Here is an 8,859-nt window from a genome sequence, read left to right as displayed (position 1 = left end):
CATGTGTATTTTAAGGAAGAAGATGAGCCTTAGAACCCTGGCCTCCTTGCTCCAAATCTTTCCCCACTAGATGGTCAATGAATGCTGGATGCTAGTTTGACTTTACATATGTGTATGTATATGTGAAAGTGTTAGTTACTCGGTTGTGTCTGACTCTTTGCAACTCCATGGACTGTAGCCCACCAGGCTCCTCTGTCCATGGAATTCCCAGGCAAGAATACTGGAGTGGGTTGCCATTTTCTTCTTGAGGGGATCTTCCCGACCCAGGGATCGAACTCAAGTCTCCTGCACTGCAAGTGGACTCTTTACTGTCTGAGCCACTAGGGAAGTGTGTGTGTGTGTGTGTGTGTGTGTCTGTGTGTGTGTGTGTGTTGGAATACAGTATGTTGGCATAGAGTTGCTTTACAATGTTTGAACTCTTTTGAGAATAGTATTAGTTGACTGGCCAGCAGAAAACTAGCCCAGAATGTGATCCTGGGGATCCAGAGAATGAGGGAAAAGGTGGAGACGAAGGAAGCTGACACGAGCTGCTGTATGCAAACATGACAGCATGGACTTCAGGGTGACGATACGAGGCGTTTCTGATGGACTCTCTTGAATTGGATCTGCTTTCATATATTTTCTTTCTGGGATTACACCTCTTTTTCCAACTTTTTAAACAACCAATGCAGAGTGAAGAACAAGGGAAAATAGAAACACATATCATTTCCAGAGTGTCAAAAGTATCATCAAACTGAGGAAGAAATTCATAAATGTACACACATAATTTTTTTTAGATTAAAAACACCATGTCCCACCTAGTACAAAGTTTGTTCGATTTTTTTTTTTTTTTGTCAGCCCCGTGTATTTTTGTTAGTAATGTTGACCACTGAGATTATTTTCTTAGCACAGAATTTTCCAGTAAACCTCCCACATTGGTGTAAACTTCCTGTTCTTCTTCCTAGGCCCTTCATTACAGGCAGCAGGAGAGCTGATATTCAGCAGAAAATTAACTTGGTGGGGTGTATGCTTAAAGGCATCAACTTTCAAGAAAAGGAAGTTTTTGTTTTGTTTTACAAAGCATTGCTTTTTACTTGTGGTGGGCCTTTTGAAGTTATGGATTATTTTCTGAAGATAGAGGTTTTTGGTTTAGCACAATTCTCAGTACCTGGAAAACACTCAGTGTGTGTTGTTGAACTGAATGCCTAACGTGTACTTTCCCTTGATCAAATAAAGAAATTTTGTGGGTTATTATTTATTTTGATTTAAGATACAGAATTATTTACTTATTTATTTTTGGCTGTACTGCACAGCATGCGGGACCTTAGTTCCCTGACCGGTGATCAAACCCATGCCCCCTGCATTGGAAGGTAGAGTGTTAATCTCTGGACTACTAGGGAAGTCCCTTCAGCCTTTATTTTCGATGAGCTTATAGGAGCAGGCAATCTTCGGAAACTGGATAAATGGATTCATGAGGACTATGGTCCAAGAACATACTTTAAAAAGGAGGCTTTGATCCTTTATTAAGCATAAAACAAGGACACAGCTAAATAAACCTCCTCTTAAATTTGTGGTTATCAGGCTTGGCTGTATATTGTAATCACCTGGGGTAGAATAGTGGTAACTTTAAAAAACATACTGCTGCCAGGTCTCAGACCCAGAAATTCTTGTATAATTGGTTTAATCTACAAAATTTTCCAATAGCCATGTATAGATGTGAGAGTTGGACTATAAAGAAAGGAACTGTGGTGTTGGAGAAGATTCTTGAAAGTTCCTTGGACTGCAAGGAGATCCAATCAGTTCATCCTAAAGGAAATCAGTCCTGAATATTCATTGGAAGGACTGATGCTGAAGCTGAAACTCCAACACTTTGGCCACCTGATGCGAACAACTCATTGGAAAAGACCCTGATGCTGGGATAGATTGATGGTGGGAGGAGAAGGGGATGACAGAGGATGAGATGGTTGGATGGCATCACCAACTCGATGCACATAAGTTTGAGTAAGCTCTGGAAGTTGGTGAATGACAGGGAAGCCTGGTGTGCTGCAGTCCATGGGGTCACAAAGAGTTGGACACAATTGAGCAACTGAGCTGAACTGAGCTTCAGTTTTTAAAAAACTTCCCAGGAGATTCTAATGGGCAGTCAGAGCTGAGCATCACTCTCTTACATGAATGGACATATTTAACCAGTATCTACTACATACCAGGCACTGTGCTGGGTACTTGTTATTCTTTATTTTACTAACATGGAAACTGGGACTCGTGCATGTTGACTTGCTTACCATGATAGGGCCTTACACTCTTTTTGCCATTTCAGTTCAGTTCAGTTCAGTTCAGTCATTCAGTCGTGTCTGACTCTTTGCGACCCCATGAATCGCAGCACGCCAGGCCTCCCTGTCCATCACTAACTCCCGGAGTTCACTCAAACTCACGTCCATCGAGTCGGTGATGCCATCCAGCCATCTCATCCTCTGTCGTCCCCTTCTCCTCCTGCCCCCAATCCCTCCTAGCATCAGAGTCTTTTCCAATGAGTCAACTCTTCCCACGAGATGGCCGAAGTATTGGAGTTTCAGCGTTAGCATCAGCCCTTTCAAGGAACACCCAGAACTGATCTCCTTTAGATGGACCGGTTGGATCTCCTTGCAGTCCAAGGACTCTCAAGAGTCTTCTCCAACACCACAGTTCAAAAGCATCAATTCTTTGGCGCTCAGCTTTCTTCAGGTCCAACTCTCACATCCATACATGACTACTGGAAAAACCATAGCCTTGACTAGACGGACCTTTGTTGGCAAAGTAATGTCTCGGCTTTTGAATATGCTATCTAGGTTGGTCATAACTTTCCTTCCAAGGAGTAAGCGTCTTTTAATTTCATGGCTGCAACCACCATCTCCAGTGATTTTGGAGCCCAAAAAAATAAAGTCTGACACTGTTTCCACTGTTTCCCCAACTATTTCCCATGAAGTGATGGGACCAGATGCCATGATCTTAGTTTTCTGAATGTTGAGCTTTAAGCCAACTTTTTCACTCTCCTCACTTTCTGCCATAAGGGTGGTGTCATCTGCATATCTGAGGTTATTGATATTTCTCCCGGCAATCTTGATTCCAGCTTGTGCTTCTTCCAGCCCAGCGTTTCTCATGATGTACTCTGCATAGAAGTTAAATAAGCAGGGTGACAATATACAGCCTTGATGTACTCCTTTTCCTATTTGGAACCAGTCTGTTGTTTCATGTCCAATCTAACTGTTGCTTCCTGACCTGCATATAGGTTTCTCAAGAGGCAGGTCAGGTGGTCTGGTATTCCCATCTCTTTCAGAATTCTCCACAGTTTATTGTGATCCACACAGTCAAAGGCTTTGTCATAGTCAGTAAAGCAGAAATAGATGTTTTTCTGGAACTCTCTTGCTTTTTCCATGATCCAGCGGATGTTGGCAATTTGATCTCTGGTTCCTCTGCCTTTTCTAAAACCAGCTTGAACATCTGGAAGTTCACGGTTCAAGTATTGCTGAAGCCTGGCTTGCAGAATTTTGAGCATTACTTTGCTAGTGTGTGAGATGAGTGCAATTGTGCGGCAGTTTGAGCATTCTTTGGCATTGCCTTTCTTTGGGATTGGAATGAAAACTGACCTTTTCCAGTCCTGTGGCCACTGCTGAGTTTTCCAAATTTGCTGGCAGATTGAGTGCAGCGCTTTCACAGCATCATCTTTCAGGATTTGGAATAGCTCAACTGGAATTCCATGACCTCCACTAGCTTTGTTCGTAGTGATGCTTTCTAAGGCCCACTTGACTTCACATTCCAGGATGTCTGGCTCTAGGTCAGTGATCACACCATCGTGATTATCTGGGTCGTGAAGATCTTTTTTGTACAGTTCTTCTGTGTATTCTTGCCACCTCTTCTTAATATCTTCTGCTTCTGTTAGGTCCATACCATTTCTGTTCTTTATTGAGCCCGTCTTTGCATGAAATGTTCCATTGGTATCTCTAATTTTCTTGAAGAGATCTCTAGTCTTTCCCATTCTGTTGTTTTCCTCTATTTCTTTGCATTGATCACTGAAGAAGGCTGTCTTATCTCTCCTTGCTATTCTTTGGAACTCTGCATTCAGATGCTTATATCTCTCTTTTTCTCCTTTGCTTTTCACTTCTCTTCTTTTCACAGCTATTTGTAAGGCCCCCCCAGACAGCCATTTTGCTTTTTTGCATTTCTTTTCCATGGGGATGGTCTTGATCCCTGTCTCCTGTACAGTGTCATGAACCTCCATCCATAGTTCATCAGGCACTCTATCTATCAGATCTGGCCCCTTAAATCTATTTCTCACTTCCATGGTATAATCATAAGGGATTTGATTTAGGTCATACCTGAATGGTCTAGTGGTTTTCCCTACTTAATATGCTAGTGACTACAGAAGCCAGTGTCTGACCTTTGAAACGTTGAGTAAATGAAGACTGACTCACTGAAGATGAGAAGGACAGTCCTCGGAATGCTATGTGAAGCCAATTTTTTTAATATTTATTTTTATTAATTTATTTGGCTGTACCAGGTTTTACTTGTGGCTTGTGGAATCCCCAGCTTCAGCCCACGGGATCTTTAGTTGAGGCACAGAAACTCTTGGCTGCAGCATGTGGGATCTAGTTCCCCAACCAGGGATTGTACCCTAGCCCCTGCATTGGGAGCGTGGAGTCTTAGCCACTGGACCACCAGAGAAGTCCCTGAAGCCAGTTTTTAAACATATATGGAAATAAAATCTGGGTGCCAGGCCTATTGGATACATATTTCCTTCTAATGTATTTAGAATGTATACATATTTCCTTCTATTTTTCAAAACCCAGTGACGTCTCTTACTGAATTGGAAATTGCAGATCGTTAGAAGGGCCTGATGTCAGCCCTTGTTGATTTGAGCCTCAGCAATGTTCTTACTAAGAGCCATTGAAGAGCAGGACTGGGTGACCACCACAAAGAAAATCAGGGCTGAGATGTCCACGGGGTGGGAGTCACAAAAGTGCTATATGGCAATCAGGTCACTCATTGCCCCTGTTGTAAACTAGCGTGCTGTGGACCAAGACTGTGTATCATTTATGGACATCCAGACTGCTTAGAGACCCAGGGAGCAGCTATTCAGTTAAGAAAAGGTAAGCTAAGAAAAACAAGATTTCAACCAAACCCAACTGTAATCGTGGTGGAGAAGCTTGTTGCCTGTCTGGAGGTAGCTTGTGACTCTAATGTGTGAGTGCACTGTGTATGTTTTGGCTTGAAATACCCCTTATTCACAGTGTTATGCCTCAAGTGTCCCATCAATGCTTCCTTCTTCCTCTCTGAATTTCCCTCCCTTCAAGGTCTTTCCTCCATCCTTATAAACTCTCTGTTGGCCAAGAAACATATGGAGTAAGCGTGGCTTGTGGGCATTTTAAAGTTCTGTTGGGAGAAGTGGGAACTATTTAAGAAATAAAGACAAATCTGAGACAAAGGCTGATGAGAAAGGGAAGTGGACACAAAAAATGAAATGGGCAGGCAGAAAAAGTAATAGGAAGGTACTTAAGAGATGGAGAAGAACAGATAGTATAAGAGTGAATGAGACACAGACAGGCAGAATCCTAGTGAGAGAGAATGGAGAGAAACGGAGACAGGAGCTCAGAGAGAGGCAGACAGACAGGGAGAGGGAGACAGACAGACAGAGGCAGCCAATCAGCAATGGAGAGAGAAACAGAAAGAGGCAGCAGAGAAGACCAGACGGGAGACAGAGGTGGTCAGAGGTGAAGGGAGAGAGAGACAGGTATTGAGAGAGGAGCTTGGGAACAGAAAGAGGTGAACAGGGAGATGGACAGCAGTGTGCAGAGCAGGGGCATGGTGTGGACAGCATGTGTGTCTCCTCACAGAAAAACGAGAAGGTGGATGGGTTTGCCAGGAGGGACAGCCTTTCTACTGGGGCTGTTGAAGGGGATGAGTTTAGTCATCCTCAATAGAAGCAGGATTCCTTCCTCCCTAAGCCCAAATCCATGTTCCATCCGGTGGGCAGTCTAGTGAATGCAGCTTCCTATACCTGCACTCTGGGCCTGGGAAGGACCTCACAGAATTACAGATGTGGGAACTGAGACCCTTGCGGTGGACGTGTGTGGTTTCCTGGCCAGCCCTTTTCCATACACTCTGTTTCCAGTAACGACCTCCCATGTTTGTGGGGAACCACCCCTCCCCACCTCTATCCCCTGTGGTTTTTGTGGCCTTGGCAGGACCTCCCACCACGCCCATTCCAGGGACAGCGTAGGATCCAGGCTTGGCATCTGATCCAGAGCATCAGTTTCCCCCGTGGTCAGTGATTGGCTCAGGGGTAGGCACATAGCTCAAGGGAGACAAGTCAGAGCCAATCAGTCTCCTTTGGAGGGTGGACATGGGCTCCAGGTTTTGCCCTCAGATCCAGACTTGAACCTGGAGACTCGTTGGCTGAAGCTGGGGCTGCCATCTTGCCAACTCGCATAGTCGCAAAAGGAAGCCAGCACACAGTGAACAGAGAGTAAAGTGAAGAACCTCTGCATTCTCGTGGTCTCTTCTGAACCCTGATCAAGCTGTTCTAAGTCAGAACTATCTCTAGAGTTTTTATTTATAAAAGTTAATGAATAACCTTTTTATCTGACAGCATAAACCAGTTCAAATGGAAGTTTCTGTCACTTGCAACCAAATCCTAACTGATATAATGTTCTGGGCTATATCATCACAGTCTACAGACTTGTAGTTTAAGTAACTTATCTAAGATTTTAGCTAATTGGTACCAGCATATGAACTGAGGTTTCACCAACCAAGTACCCCTCTGAAGTCACTCTTCCATTTTCTCCCCCTCGTTTTAAGATAATGGGCCCATTTCAAACAAATGGTTTTACTCTAGTGACTTCACAAGGTCTGGAAATGCCAGCTCTAAGCAAAATTGCTATCCCCAGGCAATGCTTATTTAGGCTCAGCTGTTTCCTTGTTCTATGAGGTTCTCCTCTCCCCTCCTTGTCATGGTAAGCAGAATATGACAGGTGTCTCAGATACTTTCATGTGAAAGTATCTTATGGTGGTTCAGACATTAAAGAATCTGTGTCTGCAATGCGAGCGGCCCAGGTTTGATCCCTGGGTCAGGAAAATCCCCTGGAGAAGGGAATGGCAACGCACTCCAGTATTCTTGCCTGGAAAATTCCATGGACAGTGGAGCCTGGCATTCTACAGTCCATAGGATTGCAGAGTTAGACACGACTGAGCAACTAACACTTCTTCTTCTACCAAGTAGAACTTTTACCTTTTAAAAGAGAACAGTAAAAAGATCCCAAAGGAATAAATCTCTAAAGCAGGAATCCCAAATATTGTATGTAGCATATGGTTAGAGAACATACTTGGAGATGCCAAAGCATCTTATTCTCTGAACAGTGGGCACTAGGTCCAAGAGTCATTTGTAAGATTGTAAATGAAACCTTCCTGAAGAATCCTGAAAAATGTCCCCCAAGTTACATACATTTAGAGCAGTGATTCTCCAACTTGGCTGCGCATTAGAGTCATTGGAGAGCTTGTTAAAACAAATGCTGGGCCCCGCCCCCAGAGACTCAGTTTCTGTGAGTCTGGGCCCGGGCCTGAGAACTTGCATTTCTAAAAAGTTCCCAAGTGATGCTGTACTGCAGGTCTGGGTGGCAACCCACTTTTGAAGATCATGTTTAGATTTAAAAATACACCTCTGATAGAGTTTGACCGGCTGACATAAAACCTCCACACTGCGCTGCCCTGGTGCTAGACAGCAGTAGACCCCCACTTCTCCCCACCCCACCCCCCAGGAGGGATGCCAGTCACAGCTTGAGGTGTAGCCTGGACAGTGGTGCAAAGGTCCCTGGGGTCCCCCAAGTGAGCCTGGACTAGAGCCAGGAGTCCAGGAGGGTTAGGATCTGCTGACGCTTGTATGGTGAGAAAACATTTTAAAAGTATGAATTCAGAGTTTTTTCCTTTCTGATAATTCCTGTTACTCTAGCACTGTCCCCTACCCAAACCTCTCCTCTGACTCTACTCCAGGCAACAACTAGAACCCCTTAAAAATTTTTTTTTATTTATTCGGCTGCACTGGGTCTCAGCCGCAGCACGCAGGATCTCAATCTTCATTGTAGCATGCGGGATCTTTAGTTGTGGCATGTGGACTCTTAGTTGCAGCACGTGGGATCTAATTCCCTGACCGGGGTTTGAACCCAGGCCCCCTTCATTGGGAGTGCAGAGTCTTAGCCACTGGACCACCAGGGAGGTCCCAGCTAGAACGCTTTTATTCTCACTGCACCAAGGAAGGGCTGATATAAGAAACAGGAAGTCTATTTCGAGCTTTTGTGCATCGGACCACACAGGCCAGCCTGTCTGGCGGTGTGACCAGTGTCGTGCACAGGGCACTGCTCCCAGAAGGCCCTTAGGTCGAATGCTGTGTAGTGGTTGCCCTGAAATTCTTAATAATTTTAGCTCTGAATCTGTGACTTGTAAACCAGACCACAGGACAGTGGAGCGCGCACCAGGGGCTTGGAGCCGCGACTCTTGTGCATCCTGCCCCCACTGTGTCTGGCTCGGGATCCCCACTGCTCACCCCTATGTCCCCTGGTGCCACAGCCCCTGTCACCTCCCTCTTCCTGTGTTGTGATCTGCTAGCTCCCTCCACACCTGATGTGGGCCTGGGCACAGGTGCAGGCACTGGGGGTGTCAGGGCTGGGTGTGCCCACCCCATGGCATTTGGGGGTGGGATTCAAGGAAGCTGCCTTTTGGTCCCAGGCTGAGGGTACCAATCTGGAGAGTTTCTTGCCCACTCATCCAGAGACTGAGTGTGCACGTGTGTACCAGCATGAAGGTTGCCATCCCTCGGGGATCTGCTGTCTGCTGTGGACGGGCGCTGTGGGCCCT

At 45.3% G+C, this 8,859-nt stretch overlaps 1 non-coding gene across 1 annotated transcript; it reads right to left on the bottom strand.

Annotated features, from left to right (window-relative positions):
• Window positions 1–8,147: 8,147 nt before the first annotated feature.
• Window positions 8,148–8,220, bottom strand: TRNAG-CCC. Its single transcript has one exon. It is a non-coding gene; the product is annotated as a tRNA-Gly (tRNA).
• Between the last annotated feature and the right edge of the window lie 639 nt (window positions 8,221–8,859).

The sequence above is a fragment of the Bubalus bubalis genome, chromosome 2, assembly GCF_019923935.1.
Source record: "Bubalus bubalis isolate 160015118507 breed Murrah chromosome 2, NDDB_SH_1, whole genome shotgun sequence".
Classification (NCBI taxonomy): domain Eukaryota; kingdom Metazoa; phylum Chordata; class Mammalia; order Artiodactyla; family Bovidae; genus Bubalus; species Bubalus bubalis.
The sequence above is the reverse complement of the archived record's forward strand: the minus strand, read 5'-3'. Positions and strand labels throughout refer to the sequence as shown.